At 35.0% G+C, this 17,477-nt stretch overlaps 1 pseudogene; it reads left to right on the top strand.

Moving 5' to 3' along the window:
• Positions 1-365: 365 nt before the first annotated feature.
• Positions 366-683, top strand: LOC141494811 (cytochrome c, somatic pseudogene; annotated as a pseudogene).
• The last annotated feature ends 16,794 nt before the right edge of the window (positions 684-17,477 follow it).

Below are 17,477 nucleotides of genomic sequence, written 5' to 3'. Positions count from 1 at the left end.
TGTTGAATGGAAGCTAGAGGACGATGGGGGCAATAACGACCTCTAACTCCCAGGGTCAAATGAAATATGTAAAGCACTTAGAAGAGTACCCAGGTGACTCATAGTAAGCACTACATAAATGTTAGTTACTGCTATTACTATTGTTATTACTACTAACAACAATGACAATTATTATCATTAATACATTATACCTTTAAAATGTTATGTTTTCATCCATTTGGGGCTGCCCTGATTAAGCTTTCCTTCCTGAAACTCTTGGGGTTCACTTATATTTAGAAAAAAGGCAGGAAGTGAAAGCATAACTGTTAAGAAAAGACGGGAGAGGCAGCGCCGGGCGCAGCGGGCCGAGCGGGGACTGGGCTGCCATGGGGGACGTGGAGAAGGGCAAGAAGATCTTCGTGCAGAAGTGCGCCCGGTGCCACACGGTGAAGAAGGGCGGCAAGCACAAGACCGACCCCAACCTGCACGGGCTGTTCGGCCGCAAGACGGGCCAGGCCGCCGGCTTCTCCTACACCGACGCCAACAAGAACAAAGGCATCACCTGGGCAGAGGACACCTTGATGGAGTACCTGGAGAACCCCAAGAAGTACATCCCCGGGACGAAGATGATCTTCGCGGGCATCAAGAAGAAGCGCGAGCAGGCCGACTTGATAGCCTACCTAAAGAAGGTCACCAACGAGTAGCCGCGCCGCCGCCTTATTTATTGTCAAAAAGCAGCCCAGGAGACTCCTTTCCTTTTTGTACGTGTACCATAACGGCCCTATTTAATTGGTCTCATCGACCTGAGCATTTCGATCATGAATGGCTGTTCTAATAGAGAAATTATGTAGATGAGGTAGGCTTGGGGTTAGATAAGAAATATCCCTTCTCTCTGTTTCCGTCGGTCACAACCAAGCTGTCATACTTGAATGTTTATTTTAAAAGATTTAGGCAACTTTGTTTTTTAAAGCAAAGGCTAGGTGCCTGTGCCCCACGTCTTAGAAAAGTTTTAATTAAATCTGGCTTCTTTCACCAAACTCTGGGGAAAGCCTACTTAATAATTTCATATGACTTTTACCTGTTATGGGTTTGGGGGGGGGGGGTTGTTCTGGGGGGGGGGGGTATGCCCCAGCCTGTCCAAAGGCCAGTCCTATTGAATCCATCTTAAGTTCCCTAACTTTGTGCATAAGTAACTTAAATTACAATGATTTCATTAAATACTGCCTTCAGTGTATTGTCTAAGGACTGAGTAAAGGTCATCCCATCCCTGCTGGATTTCAGTTGGAGATAGGATCTCCTGACTTGCTAAGTACCTGTTTTGAAGACCTGTTGAATTGAAAGATTACAGATATGTTCTTAGTATGTGAATAGCAGTGGTATATTCACTTGGAGAGTCCAGTTTAGGGATGTACCATTAGTACTACATCTGTAGCCATATTTAAAACTTAATGCACTTGGAGGATTCAGTTGTATGGAGATGTGCCATTAGTGCATCCATGGTCACCCCCAAAACTTGATTCAACCATTAAACATTTGTGAATATTAAAAAAAAAAGAAAAGACTTGGACATTTTTTTTGAGCTTTTCAGGCAGTATAAAACAGCTTGAGTCAGTGCTAGATATCACAATAAAATCCCTATACCTAAGTCCTCAGCAATGAAAATATGTAAAGAAATGTAAAAAAGATTCATAGACTAATAGAACACAGAATCACAGAACCAAAAGAAACCTCAAAATATGTTTGATCTAGAAGGTCATAGAGTTCTTACTCTTTATACCAATTCAATTTCCATTTATTTTGCAGATTAAAAAATAAGCTCACATTTGGGAAGAAAATAAGTTATCAATTACTTTTTTCTATAAATCAAATGATGAATTTGAAATTTTCTGAATATTTGGGCAGTAAGTAACTCTCTTAAGTTACCCATATTACTTAAGAAAGCATTAAACCTATATATTGTTAGTGGAACTGTGCATTGGTCCAATTATTCTGGAAAGCATTTCAAAATTATGCAAAATTATAATATCTCTAAGCTGAACATGCCCACTGATCCAGAAATAGAACTATTAAACCTACACCCCAAAGATCAAAGAGTAAGGAAATGGTATTGATAAGAAATAGGAAAAAAGGATCAATGAAGTATTTTTAGTGTGCAGAAGAGAAAACCAAAAGGGAACAAACAGAAAAGCAAGACAACTTTGAAATTTTGAGTTTAATTATATTCAAAAGTAAAATCAAGCTTTATAGAACTAAGATTTGTGTTTTTTATACAATGCTCCTTTTTTGTTCTACTATACTTTTGAAAATTTACATTTATTAAATCCAGAATAAAAAAGAAGCAATTCACCCAAATACAAAAATGTCTAAGGAATATGCAGTTTAGGGTCCCTCAGTGCCCCACTAATCACCCTTTACAGGTTGCTAGGATAAATTGACCTCTCAACCTGACCCCTATTCCCCCCATCCTTCTCTGTTACCATTCATTCCTCAGGTTCAAGTTCACAAGTGAGCACAAGAGAGGAAATAAGTCCCTCCTTAATGGACTGTTCATTAGTCTAAAGACAAGAACCTGATGATCTTTGCATGCCTCATTACAGTGTTTTATATGATATATAAGAATCTCAGAGTGACAAGAGACTTTAAACACCATGCTGTCTAATCTCTGCCTAAACAAAAATCAGTTTTTGCATATCCCTTTCCAGTGACCATGCAACCTGTGATAGGAGTTCTCTCTAACAAGATAGATTCTGTAGTTGCTTTTCTTGTCCATTCCAATTTGGGACAGCACTGATTGGCAGCAGATGAGCTGAACCATACTTCTCTACAACTTTGCTCAAATATCTGTTCATTTATTGTTACTGTTTGTGCCATTAGGGACTTTGTTTCTGCTATTGATACCACATCTTTGATGAGACTGGGATGGAAGGGGTGCCTAAACTAACAACTCAGACTGCCCTACCTACTTGTAAATTCATATACAGCATGGCACACTTGGAAGAAGTCTGAGCTTGGTCTCAGGAGAATTGGATTTAAATTGTAACATAAGCCCCAGATTCATCATCTGAAAGATGGAATGAAAGACATGAAAAATATTCTACTGTTCATTGTAGATATGTACTTGGGCAGTCTTAAGGCATTAAGTCATGGGAACTGCCATTAATTATTATCTTCCCCTAATTTTCTAATCAAAATTTTAAAAATATTTAAGACATTTTTCTAACATGAACTGAACAATAGAGATATCTCTGACTGTTCTCCCCATTTCTTATGTAGGCAGCAAGGTGGCATCACATATAAGAGTACATATCTTAGAATTAGGAAGATCTGAGTGTAAATCTTGCCTCAGAGCCTTATTAGCTATGCGACTCTAGGCAAGTCACTAAAGTTACCACATATGTAGAAAAATGTGCTTTATTAGATCACAGATTTTCTGACTTTTTATCCATTGCCAATTCTAACATGCCATGAGCTAACTAGCTGGAAAGACCTTAGAGACCTCCAGCCTATAGCTTACCCTTCTCCTGTTAATTCTCCATTTTTCAAATAGAAAAAGTGAGCCTTAAAAACCAGATCAACCACAGACTGAGGTCAACCACAGTGCCAGAAATGGGACTAGATTTCAAGTTTTTTGTTCCCTAGACCTATGTTCTTCCCCTTCCAGCATAAGAACCTTACAAGGTTCTTATAAGGACCAAATGATGTAATACATATAAAGCATTTTGCAAACACAAATCTCTATATAAATGTTCACTATTAATATTGCTTTGGTTGTCTGAGCCTCTCTCCACTCCAAGATATTTCTCCCTCCCCTTACATGAGCTGCAACTGTTTTTATTCTTGCTTTTCTTTTTGTACTTTTCCTGATGATGGACCCCATTCTTCTAATCCCCTTTTAATCCCCTGTCTTTCCTGGATAGAAAATGTTTATAAAACACTCCATTAGGATCTAATTTGAAATTAAACATCATAGCTGCTGGGGCTTAAGGTTGGGGTGAGGGGAGTGAGAAGGGAGAACTTCTTGGAGACATCTTCTTTGGACCACCTTTTTCTTCCTTGTAGCTGGATTTCTAGGACAGGGACATATAAAAAGGAGAGATGTTCAAGGGCTAAGCAAAGACCCAGGGGATCCAGGGCAAAAGTGATTCTATCATCCCCACCCCTGAATACTAAGATTTCCACAAGCTGCTCAGCTCCTGGTTAATTGGTGAAGGTGGCAATCACTCCTAGGTCACACAGCTGTCTGTGTACCAGGACAGAATTGGGAGGCTTGGAGCATAAAGGGAGACTGGTTCATTAACAGGACTGGAAGGAGTTGGGCTAGAATTCAGGTTCTCATTGGTTCTTTGGGAAGGCCGCAGATTACTGGTGAATTTTAATGCAAATCACACCCAAGTTGACATTTATCTACCCAGAACTGTCAAGCAGCTTTCAGAGATAACTCACCCAAGTCAGCCAGCCCCTACTGAAAATGCAGACTTTCTAGGGAGCAGTAATCTTACCAGTCCCATCTCCCACAAAACCATTCAAGTCCCCCTCACTATTTAAATAAATAATGAAACCCCTACTTCAAGAACCTAGAAGGCCTCAGCTATAATTTGACTAGTCTTAGGGTATCAGGGAAAGGTCACACTTCCATAGCACACTTTTCTCACAACAACCTTCTGATGTATTTTATACAAACAATTTTTTGATTGCTTTGTTTTTTTGTTTGTTTTATTTTTTTTTTGTTTAAGTCTAGACCTGTGATTTTATGAAGAAAATAAATTCTCCAGATGTAAACCTCCTCTATCAAAGCAAACTGGCAACTTCTTTGTAATTTATAAGTTTAAGGAGTTGTCTGGGGGTACTGAGAAATTAAGTGATTTGTATGTTTCAGAGAAAGTCCAGGTCTTCTTGACTTCAAGACCAGAACTACATCCACTATGCTACATCCACTATTACAAATAGTATTATCTTCATTTTTCAAGCAAGGAAACTGAAGCTTAGAGAGACAAAGTCACAAGATCAGTTAGGAAGGATCAAAGCTAGGATTTGAACACAGGCTTTCTGACTTCTGATCCATTGCCAGTTCTAATATGCCATGAATTAACTAGCTGGAAAGACCTTAGAGACCTATTCCAGTCTATAGGTTACCCTTCTCCTGTTAATTCTCTAATTTGCAAATAGAAAAAGTGAGCCTTAGAAACCAGAAGACGCTTGACTGCGATCAACCACAGTGCCAGAAATGGGACTAGATTTCAAGGTTTTTATTCCCTAGACCTATGTTCTTCCCCTTGTATCATACTTGTCTTAGAGGCATAGCTCTCTCCTTTGTTTTGCAGTTTTTCAAGGTGATTGATTTAAACAGATATGACCCAAGTCTATAAATTCATGAAGGATTGACTTGTTTACCAAATCATGGAATGCTGGAAGAAAAGAGTCCCCTCTGGAAACTTTAAGAAAGTAATTTCAGGGCAAATCACACTTTACACATCAAGGAGCAAGCTCACATAACTCATTCCTCAGGAGAGGTGACAAAGACTGAAAATAACAATAAATCCAAATGGAAAGGAAGAGAATCTTTGTCTGTAGATACCTATGTTCATTTAGTTACCCATGTCCCCAACAACCTCTCCTTCTGCTCTGTAATACATGGCTTTAGAGCTTAACAATTCACTTGTCATCATCAAGTGGTCTAGTAGAAGCACCTTGAACTTTCAGTTGGGAGACCTGAATTCAAATTCTTCCTCAGACACACTTTCTGGCTATATGACCCTGGATAAATCACAACCTCCCCAGTCTAAGTTTCCTCATCTGTAAAATGAGGAGCAGGAAGAGGAATCAACACCTCCAAGGTGTCTTCAGTTCTAAATCTATGATTTAGTAATCCCTTCATTAGACAGAAAAAACTGAGATCCAAAGAGAATATGAAATTCTCTGAACATCCCTCTTTGTCACTCATTCTCTACTGTGTCTAGCTCTGGATTTAACTGCTGAGGAGGAGGGGAGAGAGAGAAACATCTAATGGTCTTGCCTTCAGGGAGTTATAGTCTGGGAGAAAAAGAAAAACTGGACTCTGCCCTCAGAGAGTTCAAAATCTGATAGACACAGAGAATAACAAAGCTAAGCTTAGTTTTCTGGAGTGGGGAATATACAGAAATAAATCCAAGGAACAAGTTGAACTCCTGGCCTTGAGGATCTCACAGAGTGTTAACTAGATGCACAAGGAGTTCTTTAAGGTCTTGCCCTCAGAGAGCTCAACATTTGGTAGGGAGGAGACTTGAATAAGAAAAGACAAAATATTTCAGTATTAAATGATGCTATTCAGAATAGCAGGAGTTTTAGTAATTAATAAATCAGTATAGGCTGAAGGAGTCAAGGAAAACTTCATCTTTAGCACTTCCCATTTAATGTTTCTTGGGAGTGAATCCTTTCTGATTTCTATACTCTCTCACATGCATCAGCTACCCCTGGGTTTAATTATCATTTCTATGTAGATCTAGGGATCTCTGTAGTAAGCTTAGGTTTTTGTGTTCCAGCTGTGTTCTAGTCATGAATTATACCAACCACCAAAGGATAATTTGAACTTGATGTTCCACTGGCATCTCTAACTTAACATATCTTAAATAGAATTCATTATCTTTCTCTCAAAACTCACTCCTCTACCAAATGTTTCTATCTCTGTTGAGGATACCATCTAAGTTTACAACTTCAACACTCTTCTTAACTGTTTATTCTTCCTTATCTCATCTTGTCATTTCAACCTCCACAATATCTCTTTTATCTGTCTCAGTCAAGCAATAAATAAGCATTTGTTTAATGTTAACTTGACATCAAGCCCTGTATTAATCACTAGGGATATAAAGACCAAGTCCCCTTCCCTTTCTTCATTAAGCCACCATTTCAGTTCAGGTCTTTATCATCTCTCATCTAAAAGATTGCAATAGCTTCCTAATTTCATTTCTCTCTCTTCTCTGGTCCATCCTCTACAAAAATGCCAAAGTGATTTTCCTTCATCAAACTTCAATGACTCCACATTACCCATAAGATTAAACATAAACTTCCCCATTTGATATTTAGATTTATTCATAATCTTGCCCAAATCAAGTTTTCTAGGTATTTTATTCATCATACCACTTCTTATATTCTGTGGTCCTGACAAATTAACCTTTCATTACAAATGACACTCCATCTCCCATTCCCATGCCTTTGCTTTGGTTGTCTCCCTGCCTGAAGTGTCTAATTCTCATTTCTAGCTTAGAATCTCTTATTTCCTTGAAAACTCAAATAAAATACCACCTTCTACATTAAATCTTTCCTGATCCCCCAGATAATACTGTTCCCTCCCCCAAAAATTAGTTTATATTTATTTTGTATTATTTTATGTATATGCATATATATATATACACACACATGTTGTTTCTCTCAATAGCATGCAAGTTTCTTGAGTGTAAGGACTGTTTCACCTTTCATTTTATTAAACCTTCTCCCTAGCATGGTGACTGACACATAGTATGTGCTTACTAAATAAATAACACAGTATATAATAATAAATTATATTAAATAAATTATAAATCAAAAAGGAAGTTGACAACAGCCCTGGAAGATACTTAAGGAAGAAGAGACTATACACAAAGAGACTATACACAAACTATATACCACCTTACATATCCATAGAACTTTGCAATATACAAAGTTTGCACTTTCATTACAATTTTCTATGAGGCAATTAGTGCAAGGGTTAGGGTTTCTCCATTCTTTAAAAGGAAGAAACTGATGTTCATAGAAAAAGTGGTTTGTCCATAATACTGCAAATACCAAGAATTAGAATTTTAATTCAAGCCCACAGGTCATTTAACTCCAAATTTAGTGTTATTTCATTACATTGTATCTCCTTTTAAAAAAACTGAAGCTACCTGTCGGTATTTTCCCACCTCAAATTCCCAAAACTTTATTTTTCTAATATCTTTTAAGGCTTACAAAGTGTTTATCTCATAATAACCCTGGAAAGGAGGTGGTGCCAAGTATAGGCATCCTCATTTTCTGGTTGAAGAAACTGAACCTCAGAGACAAGGTCTCATAACTAGTAAGTATCAGAGATGGGATTCAAGCCCAGATTTTCTGACTTCAAATCCAATTAAGCTTCCCATTCTGATTCTTAACTTGCTTTGAGATGCATCTAAAATTTGACTGTGAAATCAGGAAATATAACAAAGCATTTTATGTTGTTATCCCTAGTTCTACCCTGTGTTGGATCCAGAGGTGAGACAGCAAAGGGTTGCAGACAATCCTCAGTGGAACTAACCAAGCTCTTTATGATGAAGAGTTGGAGTGGAACAGGTCAGATAGGGTAGAAAAGTCTGCAATGTAATCTCAGTCCATGAAGAAAAAGTAAAAGAAGATCAGTTACCAGAATTGAAAGCACAAAAGTAAACAAAGACAGTTACAAGACCAAAAGGGTGTCTGAAGACTTGAGAAAGTAGATCTAAGGCAAAATATCAGTGAAATTCAAGGTATGATCAAGAATACATAGAATCTGTGGTACCATAAAGGAACAACACTGACTGTGCTGTTATAAGACATCAGACACAGAACTTCTGTGAATCTATATTTTTAGGTTAGTTCACAAAAGACCACCAAAAGGCATAAAAGTAAGCTACTGTACCAAATACCAAGTTAAAAAAATAGCACTTCCTCCTCCTCAACTATTCCCAACATTTCAGGGACCAGATCTTCTATTCTGTATGCTGAGATAGAATTTTTCTCCCACATGAAGCTGTAATGAACTAGTGTGAAGTTGTTCATTTGCAGTAGGCTTGGAGCTGTCCTCGGTGCCAGTACTGAAACCAAAAACTATTTTCAGATTTTCAGTAAGGTCACTTTTTGTTTTTGTTTTGTTTGGGGTTTTTTGTTTTTTAGGTTTTTGCAAGGCAAATGGAGTTAAATGGCTTGCCCGAGGCCATACAGCTATGTAATTATTAAGTGTCTGAGTCCAGATTTGAACTCAGGTACTCCTGACTCCAGAGCCAGTGCGCTATCCACTGTGTCATCTAGCCGCCCCTTGTAAGGTCACCTTTTTAAAAGTTAGAGAGAGAGAGAGAGAGAGAGAGAGAGAGAGAGAGAGAGAGAGAACTATAGATATAGATAGATAGATGTAGAAAGATATAGAAATAGAGATAGAGATAGAGATAGAGATAGAGATAGAGATAGAGATAGAGATAGAGATAGAGATAGATAGATGTGTGTATTTATGTGTATATATATATTCCTATATTTTCTTTTTCCATTGATTACATGTTAAAACAATTATTTAATTTTTTTAAAAATTTGAGGTTCCAAATTTTATCCCTCTATAACCCTCCCCATCCTGAGACAGTAAGAAATCAGATATAGATCATACATGTGAAATCATATAAAATATTTTCATTTTAGTCATTTTTGTACAAGAAGACTCAAATAAAAGGGAAAATGAAAGAAATAAAGTGAAAAATATTATGATTCCATCTTTATTCAAACAACTGCAGTTCTTTCTCTGGAGGCAGATAATATACTTCATCATTGTTTCTTTGGGAAAGGCCATCTTTTAAATCTACTTGTGATATCAACATTGATCTCTTCATTCCTGTTCAGATGTTTTTAACCTTTTTAATCTCTCTAAATGAACTTCACAATCTTCTTTATTCTTGCTGCCCCCTATTTCTCTCAAAAGAAATAGCAACAATAGACACCCATCCTATAACAGCGCATCCTTGGAGTACAAGCACTCCATTTGTCGAGTCCTGCTACAGTTCTTATTTAAAGTCAAAAGTATGAACTCTTGAGAGGGTGAAGAGAGCAGCAATACAAAAGGAATTAAAAGTAAGGAGAAATAATTCCTTTCACAAGAAACAAGGGAAAAGCAAGAAAAAACAAGTAGTTAGTCATTCAACCAGGAAAGGAAAACTCAAGGAAAGATTTATTAGGTATTTGATGACTTCTTCTGGGAGAAATGATAACCACCTGTTCTTCCCTAAGTACAAGTCAAGACAAAAATTGATTCAACACTATACCTGCAGAAACTTAGGGGAAAAGTCTCAATCTAAGGGTCACTAAGAAAAGGCATGAAACACGTATTTCTTTTTTTTTCCTTTGCAAGGCAAATGGGGTTAACTATTTTTCATCATTTTCTTCAAGATAGAAACCAACAAAATATATTAAGCCTTGATTTGTAGTATTTGCCAATTTTCAAGGTATAGATTATCATACTGAAAATTTAACAATTACCTCTGGAAGTTTAAGCTATCTCCAGCAGGTACAGGTTAGATATAATATAATTAAGTGGATTTAAAACTGGTTGAATGACCATATCAAACAGTCAATAATGGGTTGATATCAATCTGGAAGAAACTTTTTAGTAAGAATGCCCAAACAATCTCCTCTTGGTTTAGTTCTGGTCAGCATTTTTAATTAGTTATTTGAATGAAATCATAATGGCATGCTTATTTAAATCCATGACAGAATTCTAATCAAATATAAATCAACAGACAAGAAAATTGAGATTAATCAAATAAAGTAAAATTTAATAGGGACATAACTAAAATTCTACTTGTGAGTTCCAAAAATTAGCTTCACAAATATAGTATGGAGGTGTTGTTGTCAGGTAACAGGTACAGTGAAAAACATTTGGGGTTGTTAGTGAATTGCAAAATCAAGGTAAGATGATAGTGTGACATGATATTCAAAAATCTAATGACATCCTAGGCCACATTTATAAATTAAGTGTTCAGAACAAGAGAGGTCAGAGAGTCCCATTAGACTCATCCCTTGTCAGGTCATGTCTAATGTGCTGCATTCAATTCTGGACACCACATTTAGCTGAGGACATAGACAAACTGGAGTCTGTTAGGAAAGAGTTCCAGGATAGTTAAAAAATAGTCCAGAGACCATTAGACATAAAGAGAGGGGAGAGCCCACAAAATGGCAAGGGATACCTTTATTCCACATTCCATATCCCACAGACCCACATATTCATCATAATCTTTCCCTTTCAACAGTGCATCCAAAGGACCCCAGGAGGATTGTCTTTGACCCTGTCCAATCCTAATGATCACTAGGCCTTTCCAGCCACTATGTAGTTGGATTTCCCTATATGTGTGATCTTTTTCAATTGGAATGTGAAGTTTCTGACAACAGGAATTGTCTCACTTTTTTTTGGTGTATTTTGCACAATGTTAGACACATAGTAAGTGCCCAATAAGATTTTTTTTCCACTCCATTCTGTTCCATATGAGAGCAAACATTAGGAACTGGAAGAACATTACTTAGAAGGGGTATGAATGTTGTGTTCAAGTATTTGATGGGCTACATGTGGAAGAGAAAGTAGACTTGTTTTGCTCTGCAATAGGAGCAATAGTAGAAGTCATTGGTATGAGTGTTTCCCTGATCTCTAATTAGCTTAATACCTTTAGATCTCCATGTATTACTTTCACACCTGCTATGGCCACCCAAAATTACATCACTTGGGAGGCAAATTTAGGCCAGTCCTTGGATGACTAAAAGACATCCAACTTTGATAGGATCAGATAGAGTTTCTCGGATGATATGGTCCTCAAGAAAGCAGGATCTTTTTTTTGTGGTATCTAAGGCATAGAAATTGAAGAGATGTCCATCAATTGAGGAATGGTTAAAAAAGTATGATTGTGATTGAATATTATTGTGCTATAAAAAATGATAAGCATGATGATTTCAGAAAAAGCTAGGACTTGTATGAACTTATGTAAAGTGAGGAGAACCAAGAGAATGTTGTACTTAGTAACAGTAATATTAAGTGATAAAGAATTGTGAATGACTTAGCTATTCTCAGCAATATAATAGTCCAAGACAAATCCAAAGGACTCAATGAAAAATGTTATCCACCTCCAAAGAACTGATGTTGTCTGAATACAGACCAAGCCATATCATCTTTCTCTCTTTCTTCCTTTCTTCCTTTCTTCCTTCTTCTTTCTTTCTTTCTTTCTTTCTTTCTTTCTGTCTTTCTGTCTTTCTGTCTTTCTGTCTTTCTGTCTTTCTGTCTTTCTGTCTTTCTGTCTTTCTGTCTTTGTCTTTCTGTCTTTCTTTCCTCTCTCTCTCTCTCTCTCTCTCTCTCTCTCTCTCTCTCTCTGTTCCTCTCTAGTCCTTCTTTCTTTCCTTTATCTTTTGTTTTCAGCCACAAAATCACTAACATACATGATTGTACATATATTATACACACATACACATGCATATGCATACATACAAATATATGTATGTATATGTTGCTCATCTAGAGGAAGGGTAGGAGAGGGAGAGAGAAATGGAATTTGGAATTCAAAACAAAAACAATAAATGTTAGAACTTTTTACATGTAATCAAGGTGATTAAAATTTTTAAAAAGAAAGAAAGTAGGATTCTCTCTATACCATAGTTCATTGATGGGTAGCATGGCGAATAGTATAAAGAGGTTTATTCAGATTCTGTTCAATTCGTTAAACATTTAATAAGTCCCTAATATATATCTGACACTATGTTAGGTACTTGAAATTTAAAAAAAAGAGGCAAAAGATACCCTGCCCTCCCAATCTAATAGGGGAGGCAACATGCAAACAAATATAAATACATACATACATTGTGTGTGTATGTATGTAGGTGTATAAAATAAGATATAGATATAATAAATAGGAAATAATCAAAAAAAGGGAAAGTACTGAAATTATAAGGGGCTAGGGAAAGCTTCCCATAGAGAGTGAGATTTTAATTGACACTTAAAGGAAACCAAGGTAGTCAGTAAATAGAGCAGAGGAGAGAAAGAATTTCATGTATATGGAAGACACACAAGGAAATATACAGAGTAGAGAAATGAAGTGTTTTGTTCACAGAATAGCCATGATGCTAGTGGTACTGAATCAAAGAGTACATATTAGAGAATAAGGAGTAAGATGATTGGAAAAGTGTGGAAGGGGACCATGTTATGAAGGGGTTTGAATGCCATACCAAAGATTTTGTATTTGTTTCTAGAGATAATCAGAGACATAGAGTTTATTGAGTAGGGGGAAGGTTACATGATCAGGCCTGCACTTTAGGCAAAATCACTTTAATAACTGAAAAAAAATGGATTCCTCATCTAAAAGATGAGTAAAATTATACCAACTCCTTCCCAGAGTTGTTGTGAAGGTCAAATGAAGAAATACATCTGAAGTGCTTTGTGAATTTTAAAGCTCTGTATCAAGGGTGGGGAACTTTTTTTTTCTACCAAAGGACATTTAGATATTTATAATATGGTTCATAGGCCATACAAAATTATCAACTTAAAAATTCACCTGTTATATTTAGTCAAACAATTAATTCACCTCTAAAAATTTATATATATATATATATATATATTTATATATATATATATATATATATATATAAATATTTGATACACATTTTTCTGCCATTCACCTTTCTGACCCTTCTCTTTTCAATAGTGAATAGTCTGGTAAAAGTTGTATGTGTGCATTTGTTTAACACATTTACATATAAGCCATTTTGTATATGAGGAATTAGGACTTAGGGAAAAGAAAGAAAACCATGTGATAGGAATGAAAAACATAAGAGAAATTTAAAAGAAGTGAATATAGTATCCATTTAGATTCTGTGGTGTTTTGTTATGTTTTGTTTTGTTTTGTTCTTCTGAAGGTGGATGGTGTTATTCACAATATGTCTTCCATGGTTTTCCTATATCTCTGAACAGCTGAGAGGGTGTGTCCATCATAGGTGATCAGCTTACAATGTTGTTGTTAATGTGTACAATGTTCTCTTGGTTCTTCTCCCTTCACTCAGTATCAGTACCTATAATTTTACCAATAAATTCTTCCTTTAAAGTCTGACTATTCATTGTTTCTTATAGAAAAATAGAAGTCCATAACATTCATCTATCATAACTTGTTCAGTTCTTAATTGATCACCATGCCCTGAATTTCCAGTTCTTTTCCACTACAAATAAAAGCTACTATAAATATTTTTGAATACATAAGAATTTTCCCATTTTTTGTGATTTCTTTTAAATATTTTTAATACTAAGATGACTGGGTCAAAGGGTATGACCAGTTTTATTGCTCTTTGTCACAGTTCCATATTGCTCTCCAGGATAGTTGTATTTGTTCAGAAATCCACCAGCAGTGCATTAATGAGCCAATTCTCCCATATTCTCTTCAGTATTGATCATTTTCCTTTTTTGTCATTTTAACTATTCTGATAGATATGAGGTAATAGCTTCGGGTTGTTTTAATTTACATTTCTCTATTCGATAATGATTTGGAACATTTTTCATATGATTATCTATAGCTTTAATTTCTTCATTTGAAAACTGCCTGTTCATATCCTTTGACCATTTATCAATTGGCGAATGACTTATAAATTTGATTCAGTTTTCTAAATATTTTAGAATTGAGAGCTTTAACAGAAACCTTAATTGTAAAAATTGTTTCCCAGCTTTTGGTTTTCCTTCTAATCTTGGCAGCATTGGTTTTATTAGTGTATTTTTTTTAATTTAATGAAGTCAAGAAAGTCCATTTTGCCATTTATAATATACTCTATTTCTTGATTGGTAATGGATTTCTCCCTGAACCCATTTTGACTTATTTTGGTATAGGGTAAGAGACATGGATCTATGCCTAGCTTTTGCCATTTTGTTTTTAATTTTCCCAGAAGTCTTTGTTAAATAGTGAGTTCATAAACCCAGAATCTAATGACTTTGGGTTTGTCAAACAATAGATTGCAATAGTCATTTACTACTGTTTCTTTTGTACCTATTCTAATCCACCGATATTCCTTAATTAGTACCAGGCAGTTTTGGTGACTGTCACTTTATAGTCTGATTTTAGATTTGGTACAACTAGGCCACCTTAATTTGAATATTTTTTCATTAGTTCCCTTGATATTCTTGACCTTTTGTTGATCCAAATGAATTTTATTACCATTTTTTCTAGCTCTGTAAAACAGTTTTTTGGTAATTTTATTTTTAAGGCATTGAATAAATAATTTCATTTGGGTAGAATTGTCATTTTTATTATATTAGCTCAGCCTAACCATGAGCAATTGTTTTTCCAATTGTTTAGATCTGATTTTATTTCTGTGAAAAGTCTATTGTAATTGTGTTTCTGGTTTTGTCTTGGGACATAGATTCTCAAGCATTTTTTGTTGTCAACAGTTATTTTAAATGGAACTTCTCTTTCTCTTGCCTTTGGGCTTTGTTGTTAATATATAGAAATGATGATGATTTATGTAAGTTTATTTTACATCCTGTACTTGACTGAAGTTGTTAATTATTTCAGTTAGTTTTTAGTTGATTTTCCGATGTTCTCTAAATATACCATCATATAATCTGCAGAGTGAAAGTTTTGCTTCCTCATTGCCAATTCTAATTATTCTACTTTCTTTTTCTTTTCTTATTGCTAAAGCTAACATTCCTAATAATTGAATGGTAGTGGTAAGAATAGGTGTCCTTGTTTCACCCCTTATCTTATTTGAAAATGCTACTAGCTTAGACCTATTTTATATATATATATAATGTTTGTCAATGGTTCTATATAGATACTATTATTATTTTAATGAAAATTCCATTTATTCCTAAAGTCTCTAGTATTTTTTAATAGGAATGATGTGTTTCGTAAATGATTTTTTTCAGTATCTATTGAGATAATCATATGATTTCTGTAGGTTTTGTTATTTTTATGTTCAAATATGTTCAATGTTTTCCTACCTGATTATGGTGCATTATACTAGTAATAACGCATAATCTCTTTGCTAAAATTTTATTTAAGGTCTTAGTATCAATGTTTATTAGGAAGATTGATCTATAATTTTCTTTGTCTTTTTTTTTTGCTCTTCCTGGTTTAGATATCAGCACCATATTGGTGGCATAAAAAAATTGCCAGAATTTCTCCTATTTTTTTAAATAGTCTATGTAGAATTGAAATTGTTCCTTAAATATTTAATAGAATTTAGTTGCAAATCCATCTGAATGTGGAGACACTTTCTTATGTAGTTTGTTGATTGTTCAATTTCTTTTTCTGCAATAGGGTTATTGAAGTATTTTATTTTCTCTTCTGTTTAATATGAGTGAATATTTATCCATTTCAATCAAGTTGCCAAATTCATTGGGAAAATCGCTCTGTTCTCATTGGTAGTGAGTTCACCCTTTCCATTTTTGATTCTGATAATTTGATATTCTTTCTTTTTTAAATTAGATTCATCAAAGTTTTATATAATTTTTTTTTCAAAAAACAACTCAGATTATTAGATCAATGGTTTTCTTGCTTTTAATTTTATTAATCTCACCTTGGAATTTTAGAAATTCTAATTTAGATATTCAATTGGGGATCTTTAATTTATTCTTTATCTAGTTTTTTTAGTTGCATGCTCAAGTTTTTTGATCTCCTCTTTCTCTAGTTTATTCATTTATGCATTTAGAGATATAAAATTTCCCCTGAAAATTGTTTCAGTTGTATCTCATAAATTTTTGTATAATGTCTCATTGTTGTCATTTTCTTGGCTGAATTGGTTGATTATTTCTTTGATTTGTTATTTGATCCTCTCATTCTTTAAAATTAGGTTATTTAGTTTCCAATTAATTTTTGCTTTATCTTTCCATTGCCCTTTATTACATATAAATTTTATTGCATCATGAACTGAAAAGGAAGCATTTATTATTTGTGCTGTTCTGCATTTGACTGTAAGGATTTTATGCCCAAGTACATGGTCAATTTTGGTACCATGTAGTGCAGAGAAAAATATATATTCTTTTCTATCCCCATTTATTTTTCTGCAGAGGTCTATCATAACTAAGTTTTCTAAGGTTTTATTCACCTTAACTTCCTTCCTGTTTATTTTGAGGTTAAATTTAGCTAGCTCTAGGAGGGGATGTTTGAGGTCCCACACTATTATGATTTTGCTGTCTATGTTTCCTTATAGTTTCTTTAGCTTCTTCTCTAAGAATTTGGATGCTATACCACTAGGTGCATATATGTTCAATAATGATATTGCTTCATTGCCTATGGTACCCTTCATGATGATGTAGTTTTCTTCCTTATCCCTTTTAATGAGATCTAATTTTACTTTTGCTTTGCCTGAGATCAGGATTGCTACTCCTAATTTTTTACTTCTGCTAGGGCATAATATATTTTGCTCCAACCCTTTACCTCTGCTTCTAATGTATTTCTTGTAAACAACCAGGATTTTTGTTTTTAATCCATTCTGTTATCTGCTTCTTTAGTTTATCTCCTTTTTTATAAGAGTTCATTCCATTCACATTTGCAATTAAAATTGCTAATTCTGTATTTCCCTCCATGCTATCTTTCCCCTTTTATACTTTTTTCTTTCCTTTCTCTTCTTCCTCCTTGCCAATGTTTTTTCTTTTCTCCTTTGACTTTTCTTTTAAATTTAAACTTTGTTTTTAATTTTACCTTCCCCTTCCCTTTTATCAGTCTCTTTTTGCCCTTTCATTCCCGGCCTTCCCCCCCTCCCCTATTTCCTTGAAGGGT

Source organism: Macrotis lagotis, chromosome 8 (assembly GCF_037893015.1).
Source record: "Macrotis lagotis isolate mMagLag1 chromosome 8, bilby.v1.9.chrom.fasta, whole genome shotgun sequence".
Lineage (NCBI taxonomy): Eukaryota > Metazoa > Chordata > Mammalia > Peramelemorphia > Peramelidae > Macrotis > Macrotis lagotis.
The sequence above is the reverse complement of the archived record's forward strand: the minus strand, read 5'-3'. Positions and strand labels throughout refer to the sequence as shown.